Consider the following 18,095-nt stretch of genomic DNA (forward strand, 5'->3'; position numbering starts at 1 on the left):
CATGTGAGATCAGAATGCATTAGTTTTCATCATGCATTATGAGTAATGTCTCCGAATTTCACGTGGAAATACAGTTGAAACAAATTACTATCACACAGTCCACTACCTTCTCTGTAAACATATTAAGTAAACTAATTACCTTCTCAAAATGTTGTCCAAATGTGGAGACAATTCTAATGCATATGTGATGCTGGCCAATAGAAGGCTCTTACAGCCATAAGAATAACATGTCAATTTTGTGTATCTATTCACTATCAAATAATTATCCAGAACACATCCTATAATTTCTCACATCAACTTGTTGAGCATCCTATACACAGTTGTTTTTGTGCAATACACAAGCATTAAGTAATTCTTGTTTTTTCCACCCAACCTAAAGGCCAATGTAGAACGTCCCGTGGAAGAGCTGGCCACCATCACAGCTACCACGCCATCCACACCGACGGGCACGTCGTTGGCATCTTCTAATCCGGCGCCAAACCCCAAATCACCCAGAGAAAAAAGGAAGCACGATACACTCCTTGACTTTTTGAAAGAGGAGTCTGCCGGAGTGACGAAAAGGCTCGAGGAAACTGTGGCCAAAACTGAGCGGTTCCCGTCCTTTTTGGGAAGCTCGTGGACAAATTTCCAGAACAGTGACATCTCTGCAATGTTTCCCTTTGTTTTATAAAAGGAAAATATTTTATTTTATTAAGAACTCAATGAAGTTCCAGTTTGTGTTTTCCAGCTTTATGGAAGTATTGGTATATTTTTGTTACAATTTGTGACACATTATTTATTTACTATTATGTATTTCGGCCCAATGTGATTTTGTTTTTCTGAAAGTGAACTATTATTTAACTATTACAGTAATTTGTAGTTGTCTTCTGTCCAACAGTCACATAGTTCACACACAGTATCTCACATCATTATGAAATAAACCACCAAGGTCTTACTCAAAAAAAAGATGTTTATTGAATAGTAATGCAGAAAAGAACAGGATGCAAATGTGAGTCTGACTTCCAAAGCCTGAAACATGGCTTTTGGGCAATTTATTCCATATTAACTGTGGACAATTCTGTGTACGATTGGCCTAGAAACCATGAAGACCCGTGACACCACACGGTAGGATAGACCGTGGGCCAGCCAGTACAGGCCCTCCAGCCATGGCCCTGTTCCCTCTTTAGCAGCTCCTGCAGGGCCCACATGACCTTCTTGCTCAACCTTAAGTCCTGAATGAGTTTTGACTTCACATCGAACCATAAGCACAGGATGGGAACATTCCTGTCCACGCTTATGGGACAGCCACTCTGGAACACAATAGATAACAAACAATTTAGACATAAATGTGGGCATAGAAAAGAAAAAGACAGCTTTTACTCGTGATGTAAGCATCATGAAAAAATGTTGAAATTACCTTTTTTATATCCGATGACAACTCTTTTGAATTAAATTCCTCATGAACTAAGGTTTTTGAGTCGTACAGGGAAGTTTGGTGACGATATTTCAGCTTAAGGGTCAGGTGGACTGTTCTTGTGTTTGTTTACTTTTCATCATGTCACACACTAAAGACCCCTACTATATGTCATAAAATGGCATTAAGATACTAATAAGTAGATTGCCATTTATGTCTACACAAACATAAGGTATTATATGAACGTGCATTGTATGTTAACTTTTACTGTATTTGACCGAACGGGTAATTTTTTTTTAATGAGTGTACGTACCTTGTAAAGATGAATCAGCACTACATAGCGCCGAAGCTGTCTTCAGTATAGCACATTTCTCCTCCGTTGATTGGAGACACGGAAAAGATGATGAGCTTTCAGGCAATCGGTAATAACACAGCTGTAGCGGGCATTTTTAACGTTGCACGAACTCTCCAACTGACACACCACAGGTTGAAACTCGAGTTGTTTACATGTGACGTAGACCAATACGTCACTGAGGTCTACAGCCAATTCGTATTACGGCCATCTACTGGACTGGGGTGGAACCTTGCAAGTGTCGTCCAATTTCTTAGGGGACAATCTCCACTTTGCACTCCACTCACGGAGGGCACTTCCCTATCGAGGGACCTCACTGGAGGGTTCTCAGGGCCAAGTGAGAGGTACCAAATATTAACATTCCTTTTCTCAGGTGTTCAAATACTTATTTGCAGCTATATCACACAAATCATTTATTAAAAAATCATACATCGTGATTTCTGGATAGCAGAGTGTTCAAACACTTTTTCTTATTGTACATATTTTGTACAACCATCTTAATCCACAATCACTTCACCTCAGTCATAAGGGATAAGCGAGCTAAGTGGCTGCTTAGTGCCCGCAACAACTGGGGGGCTTCCAACAGTGGTAAACCTTTTTGGTGCCAACATTGCCACTTTGTGTGTCCACTCAAAGATACTTCTACAGAAATACAACAAAAGTACTACACAATAGCTACAAAACTAAATATCAAATATATGCCCCAAAACAGGGACCTGATATATTATATTGCTTTCATTCTGAAAATAAAAAGAATAGAATAGAATTACAGTGGAACCTCGGTTTTCGAACGCCTCTCAGTTCGAACAAATCGGAGTCCGACCAAAAATTTCGAGAAATTCTTGCTTCGCCGTTCGGTCAAAAAAATCGGAGTTTGAACGCAGGTAATGCGTGAGTGCGTACGCTAGGATGCGATGCTGAGCGGCGTACGGGCGTAGATCGCTCTTTTTGTGATCAACTGTTATCGCGTGCGGACGTGCTCCGTTTAGCTTTCGCTTTTAATATAGGTGTACGAAGTGTTTTAGCCCCTAATTATGCCTCCAAAGAAAGTCAGTGCAAGCAGCAAAGTTGCTACAGGTGAAAAAAAGAGAAGTAGTGCATACAACTACAGCTACTGGGGGCGGCAGTAGCTCAGGAGGTAGAGCGATCGTTTTAGGATTAAGGGATCCCAGTTCGAATCCCGACTTGTCCGTGTTACATGCCGAAGTGTCCTTGGGTAAGACACTGAACCCCCAATACCCCCAATAAGCAGGTTAGCGCCTTACATGCTGCACAGATCACGGCCGCTATTGGGAAATGTGAAGCACAATGTAAAGCGCTTTGGGAAGTCATTGACTTGAAAAGCGCTATATAAATGCAGATCATTTCATTTCAACTATTGCATTTAAGAAAGAAATAATAGCAAAATATAAAGGAGGTGTCTGATCTTGCTAGGGAATACCCCACTGTCCACCTGTGCCTTCTGCTGACCACCACAAAGGTAAGAAATCCTATTCATAATTATTTTCTTCATCCTTTTTTTTATTTTTACAAGTTAATGTTAGCATAATCTTTCGTACGGAAGATTACGATAACGCGAACGTACGATTAGCCTGGGTTAGCTTTATGTTAAACATTCGAGGTAAACATTCAGGGTGTTGGAACGGAGCCCGACATTCAGGGTGTTGGAACGGAGCCCCCTTTCCAATGAACCGCTCACCACTTGTTGTGGAGACCCAGGTGCTAAATGACTTGTAAACGACCTGATTTTCTTTATTTTTACACGTTCATGTTAGGGTAATCTTTCGTACGGAAGATTACGATAACGCCAACGTACGATTAGCCTGGGTTAGCTTTATGTTTACGTTTAACATTCAAGGTAAACATTCAGGGTGTTTGAACGGATTAAAACGATTTACATTATTTTTAATGGGAAAATGTATTTCTGTGATCGAACAAATCGGTTTTCGAACAGAGTTCTGGAACGGATTATGGTCGAGAACCGAGGTTCCACTGTACTCAAAAAATAAGACTAGAGTAATACTCTATTATACAATACTACTACAGAATTATTTACTCCAAAAATACTACATCAAGACATCTACAGTCATACTCCAAAAATACTAAAGAAATATGACAAAAATACAACTGTGGAAATAGTAAAAAAAAATACAAAAACACTTTTAAAATACTGCTTTGAAAAAACCTCAATTATACTTTTACTGAAATACTTGTTGGGGTTGTCCATCGATTTGATAATGACCATCTTCTTTTATTTGTGAGTCTGCTGATGTTTGAACAGTCCGATCCTGGATTGTGGTCGGAGACTCAGGTAAAAGAGGATACCTGCGCAATGATGGTTTTTAAAGTGGCGTAAGGGGTGCGCTTTCCCCAACGCCACTATCTTGATTGTAAAGAAGATGGTTCCAGTGGCAAGGGAGACCCTAGACGACCGGCCTCTTTCTACAACTGCAGGCGGCTAACGAGATCCAGGTCTGTAGGAAACCGCCTCAAAGCGTGCCTCCACCAGCTTTTGGGATCACTCTTAGTCTGGACTCTACCCTTCGACCTGTTCGCCTTGGGTAACCCTACCAGGAGTACGAGACTCCCGCCGACATAGCTCTAGGGGTCATGGAGACGCTCAAAGTGCCCCACCACGATAAGGTGGTGATCCGTCTGGACACACGCCTTATACTAAATACTAAAACATACCGATACATAATATATATAAAAAACTATAATAGAAATTGTCATGATTATTGATGCGAGGCACCTGTGCCCACTCCTTTGGCGCCAACTGCCTCGGACTCTGATTGGCTCCCTGTTACTATTTAAACCCCCGTCTTTCGGTCACTGGTGGTCAGTCCATCTGGGAACCTCAGTTTCACGCTAGGCAAGCTTTTCGACCCTGACTCACTCCTGTTTTGGCCCCTGTCTGTTTCCCGGCTTCGACCCATTTTCTGATCCCGACTACGTTTTTTGCTCTCCTGTCCCGCTACTGACCTGTTTTTTCTCGCTCCCGACACCGCCCTCACTCGCCACGGAAATACCACTATCGCGTCTGAGAAACCTGCTCCCCGCGACCAGCGATCTCCAGATCGTGTGTACTATCCTTTCTCTTCTTCCCAAAAAAACTAAGAGAAACGTACACAAGTGGGTCCTGTCTTCGTTCTGGTCCTGACAGAAATATTACTACAAAAATACCACAACAAGAGGTTTACAACATAAATACTGCAAATTACACCTTTAGTGATACTCCCAAAATTCTCCTATGGAAACATCACAAAAATACTACAAAAATAAAACTACAACAACACTGTACTACAGAAATGTTAGAAATATACAACAAACATTCTTATATGGAAATACTACAAAATACCACAGAGATGGTACAAAACTACTTAAAAGAAATGATTCTACGGTAATAGTATTAGCAGAATAAGAGTACAAAAATACTATTATCATAACACTATTATAATAATACAAAAATACTATGTAAATACTACAGATATATAACAAAAAAATACTTTTGAAATACAACAAAGTACTAAAGAAATAATACAAAAGAATACGACTATGGAAATACTGTCATGATTACTACCGTAGTTTCTGCACTATAAGGCGCACCGTGCTACAAGGCGCACCTTCAATGAATGATATTGTCACAATCACCCGGATCGGGAACACCTGTGTTCAGGATTTGGCGCCAACAGCCAGGACAGCTGATTGGCGCACCCTGTATATTTAAATCCCCAGCTTCCGGTAACACTTTGTTGGATTGTACTCATGCTACCTGTTGCCTTCAGCTCAGTAAGCCCGTACCTCTGACTCTTTGCCTACTCCCTGTTCTCTTCTGATTGATCTCCGTTGCCGACCCGTTTCTGTAAATCTGCCCTGCCCGTCTGACTCCTGAACTCTTTTCCGAACACTACGATTACGCCTGTCCGCGACCATTCCCGCCAAGCCTTCACCCGCCTGTCAAGTTCCGTCAATCCAACGGATCGAAGAATCCCACCTTGTCATTTCCTTCCTTTTAAATAAAACCAAGAAACGAGCGCAAGTGATCTCAGTCTTCCTTTCGTCCTGTCTGACAGATATAGTTTTAAACTTCTTCCATACATAAGGCGCACCCCATTATAAGGCGCTATAAGTGCATGCTGGTTTAAGATCAGGTAATTGTGCAATTTTGTAATTGTAATCCTGCGCAGTCCTTCGAGACATTTTTGTGATTAAGGGCGTCATAAATAAATGTGACTTAACTTGACTTGGCTACAGTAGAGGATGTAGTTACGTTCTGCAACCGTTAGATAGTGCCGCTCTAAAGGTAATGTCAACAAAACAGTCAGATAGGTCAGTCAAACTTTATTAATAGATAACAAACAAGCTTTCCACAACTCCATTCACTCCCAAAATAAATAAAACGCCGTTTTATTATTTCCTCTGAGGTAAAGCATTTTCGTGACACATCTTTAACATCTTTGAACAACAGCAAGGCATAACATTTTACTTTTCCTCCATTTAGTCAACACGCAAAAAAAAATGTCTGATACTGTTATGGTAAATTAAACGTTAGTGCAATCGCAATATAGTGACACTCGTAATGTGCAAAAACAACAAGTGCAAAACAATATCAGTAAAGCAATAACATAATAACTGTAAAATGTAAAACTTTGTAGTGGGTTTTACATAATTCACCCATGGAACCATTGTTCAGTTAGCAAGTTCCTAGGGGGACTCTTAATTCTGCCGGCTCGAGCCACTCTCGTGTTCGATTCATTAATGTTGAACTCCCTCGCTGCTGCTCTATTCCCATGTTCTACTGCAAGACTGATCGCCTTGAGTTTAAACTCTGCGTTGTAAGCGTGTCTCTTAATAGGAGCCATTTCAGGGTCTTTATACAAACGCACTAATAAAAGAGAATCGTTTTTTTAATATATCCCAGTATGCACAGCGCACTTCTTCTACGCGAAAAATGGAGTCGGTGGCTGCTTACCGTAAGTTGCGAGACCTTGTAATTCAATATTGATCCATATATAAGGCGCACCGGACTATAAGGCTCATAGTCAGCTTTTTTAAAAAAAATCAGATTTTATGTGCGCCTTATAGTGCGGAAAATACGGTAATTGCCGTCACTGTGCCCGCTCGTTTGGCACCAGCTGCTGCTCGTTGTCTTTTTGATTCACCTCCAAATTAAACTCAGTACTCCAGTCACTTCTAGTCAGTCCGTCAGCGAACCTCCGCATACGCAAGGCAAGCACTTTGACTCTGGCTCCCGTCTGTCCCGTCTTCACCCTTATCCCACTCGTCTGTTCCTGATTTCCCGTATGTCTTCGGCATTTGACCCATTTTTGCCCATTGACCCCGTCCTGATCTTCCGCTCCGGCTATCGACCCTTTTTTGCCCAACGACCGCGCTCTGATCTCCCCACCGGCTATCGACCCCTTTATGCCCACTGATCACGCTTTGATCTCCCGCTCCGGCTATCGACCCGTTTTGCCCCCGACCAGGCTCCGATCTCCTGTCCCGGTGAATCCACTCACTTCCGCATTCCCATCACACTCTGATCCCGTGAGCTGCTTGCTCCTCCTGTCAAGCAATCACTGGATCGCTGCCGCACCTGACTTCCTCGATATCCCAATAAAACTTTGTGTGAAACATTACACGTTTGGGTCTACCATCTGTTCTGGTTGTGACAGCACGGAATGACCAGTAATGGACCCAGTAAACGTTTCCGCAAGCGCGGATTGAGGAAAGGCGGAAGTTCCCTTCGCCTTGCAGCATTTGCATTGGGCTGAGGCAAGGTTTAATGAGTGTCAAGTGATGTCGCCACTCTTCTGCAACAAGTCCGGCAACAGCAACATCTCCTGCAACAGTTTGGGTCACACCCCGCGGCACAGGACAATCGCAGCCCCCACTCTGCATCAACTTCTACCGTATCTATCATCCCTCCTTCATCATCGCTTCCATCTGCACCATCATCACATCCTCCTTCTTCATCGCTTCCTGCTTCATCTACCCCAACCGCTCCGCCTGAAGGGACCAAATGCTTCTTATGTCCTCGAGTCATACAGCATACCAACCCCCCCCTTCAGTGCGACTCCGGTGATAACTGGGCGCACAAATCCTGCACTAAGGTCAGCCGATACAACAAATCCCCGCACTGGACTTGCTCCAACTGCCTCAACCCAGCGATCTCTTTCACCCAGCAATCGTCAACTGCTATCCCCCCAACCCCCTCCAGCTCTCAACCCCGCCAACCAAGCGCCAACCCCCCAACAAATAGCGCCAACACCCAACTGCCCCTAACAAGATCTGTCCCGTATGTAAGAACCAACTTCCCATCCCCTGTGCACTCTTCTGCTGGACGTGTAGTAGAGGATTTCACGCTCGATGTGCTCTTGAATCAACAACTTAACAATCGCGGATCCGCTCATCGCGGAATCCTGCAGCTGGACGCCCCTCGTCGAGCTCTCCTCTGACCACCTGCCGCTCGTGGTTAAATGGAAAGAGAAGTTCAAAACCGAGCCGGATAGGCGCCGAGTCACACCTAACTTCAAGAAAGGGGATTGGGGGATGTACAAAGGAGCTAGTCTTTGAGACCTTCCCAATATTGGCGACGGCTTTCGTCACCGAATACGCAAGAGTGAGTGATAAGTCGAGTAGGAGGACCGTACGAGGGCTTCGAAGAGATGCACATGGACTACAGGGTTCCCCTCGGCAATGGCTCGAGTGCCCATTTACTCTTGATGAGCTACGCCGTGCACTCCACCAACTCAAACCAGGAAAAGCTGCTGGCCCGGATGGAATTGCCCCTGAGATGCTAAAATATCTGCCCCCAGCTGCACTCCCCATCCTTCTCCAACTTATCAACACCAGCTGGACCACACAGTGGTGCCCCCAGTCCTGGCGCGCAGCGGAGATCATCCCATACCACAAAAAAGGCAAAGACCCTCAACTCATCGGGAGTTACCGTCCAATCGCCCTCACTTCAACAATCAGCAAAACTATGGAACGACTCATCGTGAACCGCCTGTCAAAATGGCTTGAGGATCATGGGATTCTGAGCCCATGGCAGGCAGGCTTCCGGAAAGGCCGCTGCACCACTGACCAATGCCTCAGATTGTCTCAATTCATCATGGATGGGTTCCAGTCAAAACAACGTCTGCGCTCTATTGCTGCCTTCTTCGATTTCAGCAAGGCGTATGACCAAGTGTGGCGTGCCAATCTCCTCCAAAAGATGCTGAACATTGGCGTACCTCTCCGGTTTGTTGAGTGGACTAAGGCCTGGTTCACCAATCGTACGGCACGTGTGAGGGTTAACGGGACTACGGGACGCTGCCGGATGTTCAAAGAAGGCCTCCCCCAAGGCTCGGTTTTATCTCCACTCCTCTTTACCATCTACATCAACGACCTTCTAGATTCTTTCGAATCCTCCACCCTCGTCTCCGGCTATGCTGATGACTTGGCGCTGGTCTGTAGAGGCCGTAATAAAGAAGTGGCGGTGAGACTAGAGTCAGAGGCGGCCAAAGTCAACCAATGGGCCACTATTAATATTCTCACCCTCAACACGGCGAAGTCAGAAGTCGCCTTCTTTTCCATGGACACTGCGGAATCCTCTTGTGCCCAAACATCACTGTAGGGGGTTCGAGACTCAAGATGAATCCTACTCCTACTTTCCTGGGGGTTCGATACGATCGCCGACTGACCTTCAATGAGCATGTCATGAAGCAATGATCCAATCTCCTGCGACAACTGACCAGCACGTCTTGGGGATGGTGGCCCTTGGAGATGCGGACGATCTACATTGCCACCGTCAGATCGCTCGCTGAATATGCAGCTCCTGCCTGGGCGCCCTGGGCCTCCAACAGAAATATCCAGAAACTGGAGAGGGCACAATCGGACGCAGCTCGAGCAATTACGGGCCAACTTCGATCTACTCCCATCGATGCTGTCCTCCATGAAGCCCAGCTCCCACCGCTCTCCTCCCAAATTCAGCTTGCCAGCCATAGGAAAGCTGATGAATGGTTCCACCTCCCTCCCAACGATCACAGGAGAGTACTCCTCCAAAAGCACGATCCTAAACGCCTCAAGAGAGAGGACTGGCGTAATTCCACAACCCCCATTTTATCCTCTCTCAACCTCACGCCAGTGGACTCAGAGTCTGTACATGACCCTAATATTCCGTGGCCTCTGGCACCCCCACCACCCATCTATTTCCCCCCCGTCCCAAAGTCCGCATCCCCTGCCCAACAACTTGCCACTGCAGAAGAAACACTTGCGGATCTGGGCCCAACCGACTTGTATATTTTCACCGATGGTTCCACCCTCAACGGTACGGAGAATGGAGGAGCCGGAGTGGTCATATTTAAAGGCAACACACTAATCCACTCCTGGCATGCGCCAACCGGGGCCTTTAGCAGTTCTTTTCAGGCCAAAAAGTCTGCCATGATCGCTGCAATCGCCTGGCTAGACCACAATAACGACTGGTCCTCAGCCTCCATCATCACGGAACGGATTGCAAGTCCCTCCTCCAAGCTCTCTGCCACCCTAATATAACAGAGCCCTCCCTCCTGTCCCTTAACTCCTCAATTGCGGCCTTCTCCCCATCCAAGAGCATCCGGCTTATCTGGGTCCCGGGTCACTGCAACCTCCCGGGTAACGACCTTGCAGACGAGCAGGCTAAATTAGGCTCGGCCCTCCCTCAACCTACCGCCCCGCTGGACCCACAAACTCGGCTCGCCATTATTTGCAGGAGCTGCAAACACCCCCCCCCCCCCCCCCCCCCCATCTACCCACCCACGTCTCATTTCTCTTACCTCTTCCCACCACAACCAGGAGGAAGAATCCCAGCTCTCAAAGAAAGACCTTGTCGATCTTATACGATTACGGTCCGGTCATCACCCCTCCCTCCGAAGATGGCAACAGTTGACAGGGAAATGCGAAGACGATTGGTGCCGTCTCTGCCGTGAGGACGAAGAATCGGCCGAGCATCTCTGGCTACGGTGCCCTGCACTCCAGTCTGCCCGGTACCACCGCCAGCTGGGATTCTCCTTCGGAGAACTACGGAGCCTCCCACAAGCGAGTCTAGCGCTACTAAGGATTATCCTTAGGCGCCTTGGGTGACTCAACAACAACAACAGCAGCATGAGCAAGTGGCAAAGATCACGGAACTCCTGTCGTGTCAGCTGCCGTCATCGGCCCCACCCCCTGGATCGGTCCATTCTGAGGAATATTGAGGTTTTTGGACTTCTGTTTTTTTGGGACTTCTGGGCTATCCGACAAACATTTTCGCCATGGCCAAAAGCTGTGCCAGGTAACTTTTACAATGCAGTGTTCTCATTTGCATGCGTCCCCGCGTCCTAGACCCATAATTTTTGCTGGGGACGCATAGTGTCGAATCAGCGTGCATCCCCGGGACGCAACTTTTTTGACACAAAATTGTCATTATTACCCGATTATTTTGTTTAACAAAGATTTACCGCACTCCAAACTTTTCGTCAGGCAGATTGTTGTTTTGGTCTTGCGGTTCGAGTTTTCGTCTGCACGCCGATCTCGGCCAACGAGATTTTGTTGCTTCGAGATTACGTCATTGTTGTGGTGCTTGTCGTCGAGTTAAGGTGAAAATCAACACACAATTGGTAATTTCTTCAGTGTCAGTAATAAGTTGAAACATAATGCAAAAAGTGATAACAACGGCAATAATTTCGGCACGAAAAAATGGCGGAGAAATTCTTCAGAAGATCGCAAAGGCAAGGAAATCACGTGCGTTGAAGCGAACGATTCGATGAAAGAAAAAAAGGAATACTCCTAGCAAGAAAAGGACTTTTCTGCCAAAATGGACTAAATTATATCCCTGGTTACGCTATAAGGAGAATGATAATGGAGGCTACATGTTCTGTGATGCGCGTACCCAGCGTGACAAAAAAACTGGATTGCATAAATCATTTTGCAATCCGAACTTTCAAAAAAGCACATTGGATCGGCACAACGACAATGAAAACCACAAATTAGCTATGGAAATGCTGTTGCTACAGGAAGAGAGAGGCAAGTATGAACAGATACGACATCAAAAAGAAGACTTGGCCATGCTTTCACTGCTAAAGATAGTTAAGTGGATGGCAGTATTTTCAGTATTTTGTATAATGTACAATATTGTGAACTGAAAAAGCTGAAGCGATAACTGCTTTGTATTACCAGTTAACTGTGATGATTAAAACTGAATGAAAATATAGATTTATATAATTATTTCAGCAATATTATTTTGTATAATTTGCAATATTGTTGTGAACTGAAAAAGCTGAAGCGATAACTGCTTTGTATTACCAGTTAACTGTGATGATTAAAACTGAATTAATATATAGATTTATATTTTGTTCTGTAAACATGTGTACACGAATGACAATAAAGTATATCTGAATCTGAATATTACATATTTGTCGCTGATTTACAATTTCAACCTCGATAACACTAAATTTTGGGGACCCATATATCTCTGTTGGGACCCATAGATTTTTGAGCATGCGAGTCCCCGGGACCCATCACTTTTCAGAGGTAAAATGAACACTGACAATGTATTGTATATGTAAAGAAACATCTGTTTTTTTGTTTTGTGTGTTTCATTTCTGCGTTTTTTTTGTCATCTTGGTCTTAAATTTGATTTTAAAATTTAACTTTCCTTAAGCTATAGGAATTATTTCTACACTCTTAAACTGGCTCAGCCCCCACCAACATCCCATTGCTTTCCTCTGGGCACAATCACCACACCGCAGCAGGCCTACAGGCTGTAAATGAAGGCTTGCAGTGTCATCAATCAAAGCATTAAGAGGAATAACTTGTACCTGACCGGTGAGATGCAACCCCCTCGCTCCTTTCAGCAGCCAAGTGCCTATTGATGACAAGCGTGCACTTGCCAGTGTGACAGTTGAGCACAATCCAGCTGATCTTTCAATGCTCTTTTCCTGGCAGTGCTTTGGCACTGGCTTCGGCAACCCAAAGTTCCCCACCCTGTTGCCAACCAGCAGCTTGCCCATTCTTGCTAATTCAGATTGCTGGTTTTGGATGCACCAGCTGTACATTGAACCAGCATTTTTGTTTTTGGTTGTGAATGAATGGGCAATGAATGCTGGGTTTAAAAAAAAAGTGAGGTCAATGACCATGTAAGGATTCTGGTCAATGACTGGTCAAGCTTACATCTGACTTTGTCGCAGTGGCCAGAAAGAAACATCACCTATAGAATGTGCTGCAGAAAGTTGTACATGACCATAGCCAACAGCCAAACGCAAGCTAATCCCTAAATAGGAGGGTCACACACCGATGGCATCATTTGTATAACTGAATTGAATTGAATGGCTTTATTGTCATTATTCAAGTATAACGAAATTTGAGCTCCACGACAAGCACACACATAAATGAGAATATGAAAATATGTACAATAAAAATAGAATAAAAGAAAGTAAGAAAATGTGTGCTATAAAACCAGTATTGAGCTCCTGTCAGCTATATATAAAGTGTCTGAAAAGGTGCAAATATGCTGCCGTATGTCAGTACAAAATGTTGATTAATTACGGTTCAGTTTTTTAGTGCAAACTGGAGTTGAGAATGGCAACAGCTCTTGGGAAGAAGCTGTCTCTAGGTCTATTTGTTTTGGCTGGTATGGCCCTGTACCACCTACCAGAGGGCAGCAGGTTGAACAAATGGAACCCGGGATGTGTAGTTAGGAACAGAATGCAATGCCAGCCAAATTGATATTATGAAAATAAAATGCCCCATTCATATTAGATGCACCCTAATATCCATGTAGTTGTTCTCCTCAGGCAAATAGTTGATTAGGTTGAGTGGTTCGATGAAGTAAGGAATACTCGATGGGGGAATACTACTCGATGAAGTAAGGAATACTACTCAACTGTAAGGGTCTCCGTAATGAGAAATATTTGTATTTAATGCATTATAAATTTGCAATAATTCTATCAAAAGCCATTTGTGGTTTTAATCTATAATAAACCCAGTGGCGGCCCATGCATTTTAGACCTAGGCCTTCAGTGGTCTGAATATATCTAACCCCTTAGTAACTATTTTAGGGTTATAAAACATTAACGGCCGATAAAGCTGTGACACGTATTAAAAAGCATCACTTAGGAATATAGCCACATTTTACACTCCAAAGTTATTTTATTTTTGCACAAAATCCATCCTCCTCTCTTTCCTATAAAGCGCATTCAAGGCATTCATAATTTCGTTTTGCTATGTCAAAAACCAAATGATGAAACAGAACTGTCAGAACTTGTAAATCAAATCACTGTTCACAGTTCACGGATCCCTTAACCCCACGAGTAGCAAGGGCAACATTAATGACGCAACTCTGGACAGCTATCTCAACTGTTGACAGTTACTCTCCTGTTCTTTGGTTGTGGCAAAGTTGGCACTAGTCCATTCCTTAATGTTGTTGGCCCAGTACATTTTCGGTCTTCCTCTCCTCCTGCCCCCTTGGACTGTGCCCTGGAGAATTTTTTGGGCCAGTCCAGATGATCTTGTGATGTGTCCATACCACTGAAGTTTCCATCTGTGCAGTGGACAATAGTTTTTTGTAGTGTCCAATTTGACCGCTGATGTTGTTGTTTACAATTTTGATTGTCACATGGGCTAATGCCTAGAAGTTTCCAGTAGCATCACATCTCCAAGGCCGGGATTTATTTTCCAGTTTCTTTGAGAGTCCATGTCACGCAAGCTTAAAGGAAGATGGAAGTAACCGGCGCTTGCATGAGTTTGATCTTTCATTTTACTGCTATGTTCTTGTCCCTCGAGATGGGTTCAACTCTGGCAAGCGTTGCTGTGGTTTGAGCTATTCTGGACTATTCAAATTTGGTGACAAGTTCTAGTTCTCTGTGGTTGATGGTGATGTTTGTGGTGATACCTTGGGGATTGTTGGTCATTACTTTTGTTTTTTCTTTGCTGATTTACTGGCTTGATGCTATGTCCAGTCAATTGGCCAGATCTTTTGAGTTCCTGTTCGTCTTCTGCCAATCCTATAATCAGTTAAACGGAAATTAGTGATAGTGTGTCCCCCAATACTGACTTTACCTTAATGTTGCTACAGAGCTTTGAACATGATCCTCTCCAGGGAGATGTTGAATAAAGTCGGAGAGAGAATGCAGCCTTGTCTCGCACCGATTGTGGTTTGAAACCACGCTCCAAGGGTAACATTGATCAGGACTGTATGTTGGCATTGGCATACAGTTGTTCAATGGTCTGAACTAGTTTTTGGTCCATGTTGTACTTCCGTCTGGTAACCCACAAAGCGCCTTGCCATACTCAAACGCTTTGTTGAAATCAACAAAAACGTGATAGAGGTTTAGCTGGTGTTGAAACTTCCCACAGAGAATGTGCAGATTAAAAATCTGTTCTGTGGTGCTCCTTCCCTCCTTGAAACATGCCTGTTTTTTGGCAAGGATGTTTTTAGCTTGTGTTTTTAGTCTGTTCACTATGACATTAAGCATAACTTTACTTGCATGGCTGATGAGACTGATGGTTCTGTAGTTGGAGCATAGTTGAAGGTTTCCTTTCTTTAGTAGCATAATTGCTGGTGATTTTGGACACTGGCCTGTTTTCCAGATCTTTTTGCAATTCTTAATGTCTGTAGTTTGCTCACCAGCATTTCATACGAGTTCTGATGGGATGTTGTCGATTCCTGGTGACTTTCCGTTCTTCAACGAGTTGATTGCTGCCTCTACTTCTCTGAGGATGAGGAAGTTGTAACTTTACCTTAAACCAGATTTCTTAAGGACCTCATGTTCTTCTAGTGCCAGGTAGTTAAAGAGTTTGGAGTAATATCCTGCCCATTTATTTCTGATCTATTTTACTTCAGTTGGCTAGTTCAAGGAGCCGTTGTCCTCTCTTAATTGGTTTTTAGGGTAGAAGTTATTCCACATGTTTCCTTTCTCTATGTGCATTCACACCAATCTTGGCGTTCCAGTCGTCTTGCAGGATGATGATACTTTTCTTTGGTGCTTTCTCTACGATTTGTTGTTTAAAGTCCTCAGTTTCTTCGTGACTGTGTTCTAAGGTTGGTACATAGGCCTAAATGATGTGATGTTGAACGGCAAGGCACTGAGCCTTATTGTGATGAGCCTGCTTGAGATTGAGCAACACTCTAATACAGAGGCCTTCGTGGTTTTGGGAAGCAGAAATCCCACACCATACATGTGCTGGTTAACTTCTCCACTGAAGTAGAAAACATGGCCCTCATCAGTTGTCATCTCTCCAAAGTTTTTCTATCTGGTCTCACATAGACCCAAAAGGTCCCAAGAGTATCTTTCCATCTCGTAGATAATACTATGCCTTATTTCAATAATTCACAGTGACTGAGTTATCTGGTAACACCTGATAGTGGCGTGTTATTTTGGATGTGTGAAGCAAAGGTCGCCTTGACAACTCCCCGCTGGAGGCCGGTCAGACCATGCGAGGCAACCCAGATCCCTAAGGGGCCGGTCACACAGACATTTGCGGCTGAATGACGGCCAGAAATTTCTGCCTGTGAGGCGGACGCTATTGGACGCTTTGAGATCGCAATGCAGACGAGATACAGCAGTGCTTAACACGCGGTCGGAAATTGGCGCGCGGGTGGCAGCGCGAAAAAGTTTTGCGTTGCTCATTTCTTCAGAGCGCGGGTACACAGCCTTTCACGAGCGTATCAAGGCTGAACCACGGCCAGAAATTTCTGGCCGTGAAGCAGATGCTGTTGGGCGCTGTTGGACGTTTTGAGACCGCCATATAGACGAGATACAGCAGTGCTTTACTCGCGGTCGGAAATTCACACGTGGTTGGCCGCGCGCAAAACTTTTGAGCTGCTCAAAAGTTTGAGCACGTGTTAAACCGCGTGCCGCACACGTGGTCAACATGAGGTAATGACTCGGAAATGACGCGGAACGACGTGCTCTGGCCGCGGCCAGGGCGTGGGTACACATGGGTAGGACGGGAAATTTCAGCGGGTAATCGTGGGTGGAGCATAGTAATAGCATGTTCTGCGCCTGTATCGCGGTGTTATTCCGTGAAATTTGCGTGTTACGCGTGTGACAAACGCCTTTCTCCGCGTATATACAGCGCGATTTGCCGAGCACACGTCAGTTGTGCTCGAGACGTCAAGGGGGTGAACATGGATCCCCGTCAGCGTAGAGACCTCGTCTTAATTCATTTTTATTTCTTGACATTTCTTTTCAAGATAATAAAATAAAAATGATGCCATAGCTTGAAATCTTGATATTCACGGGACTGTGTCTTGAGCGGTTATGATTTCTACAGCCCGGTGTTATCCGAGAAATGCATCCCTGCCGAGATTTGCATCCCCTCGCTACTACAACCACTTTTACCTAGTTTTATCTGACTTTTAGGGAATGTAATGGCGAACATATAACCAAAACCACTTCGTCTTGCATTTGTTGGATTTGGGCACAACACCGGCTCGGGAGCTTTTATACCCGTGGTCCACACGAGAAAATGACGCAGAAATGACGCGATGAGGAAGCGGAACAGTCGCCGGCGTCTGTTTTGCGGGCATACCACCGATGAACAGCGGGTTGGCCAATTTTGCGCATTTTCCATCGCGGGCAACCACGGGCAAAAAAACCCCGCAAAATTTTAGCCGTGATTCAGCCGCAAACGGCTGTGTGACCGGCCCCTAAGCAGACGCAGGAGACCTCACAATTCAGTTTGAAAAAGCCAGCGAGCGGACAAGAGGCCTGGCTTACAAGAGGCCAAAAGAGTTTTTTCTTGAGCCATCAGAAAGGCAAAAGTGTAGCCAATTTCTAGCCTGTAGGCAACCAAAATGTTTTTGACCCACTCTTAGCTTAACAAGCAACCAGGGAACCTTGGTGAATGAGCGCCCAAGCTTGATAGGACTCAGCTATAAAACTCAAAAAGAACCCTCCAGCCAGAAGCCGTCAACCATGGCTTGAACACATTGCATTTTGTTGTCCTCTTCACAGCCGGGTCTCCAGCCTTCAGGATTCCTTATCGCTCCACCGCATCAAGACTGGGCCGTCAAATTCATTGAATCAAGAGCATACTCATGGTGCTAGGTATTGATTGGTGTGACTTTAAGGAGGGATTCTACCAAATTACAATAACATGATAATTAAGCTAATATTGTTTTTCTGTCTAAATGGTGCCAGTTAAGATCACAACTTCTATCTTTCTTTGTTTTATTTTTTCTTATTCTTGTTTTTAGTTCTATTTAAGCTTCTTCTGTAGATGATAAGTAAAGCAAGACCGACAGAGTGTGTGTCTTGATTATATTGTACTATCAAAAACGGTAAAAAGAGTACACTTTTTAAAGTTGTGCGTAGCCACCCATAAGAATAAATTAAAAGGTTTTTCACG

General features: G+C 44.4%; 1 protein-coding gene across 6 annotated transcripts in view; it reads left to right on the forward strand.

Moving 5' to 3' along the window:
- ak7b (adenylate kinase 7b) overlaps window positions 1-18,095 on the forward strand; it is a 98,866-nt gene that overhangs the window by 33,113 nt on the left and 47,658 nt on the right. The gene's annotated exons all lie outside the window — the stretch shown is intronic.

This window comes from Urocampus carinirostris, chromosome 15 (assembly GCF_059441175.1).
Source record: "Urocampus carinirostris isolate Australia breed hairy pipefish chromosome 15, RoL_Ucar_1.0, whole genome shotgun sequence".
NCBI classification, from domain to species: Eukaryota; Metazoa; Chordata; class Actinopteri; order Syngnathiformes; family Syngnathidae; genus Urocampus; species Urocampus carinirostris.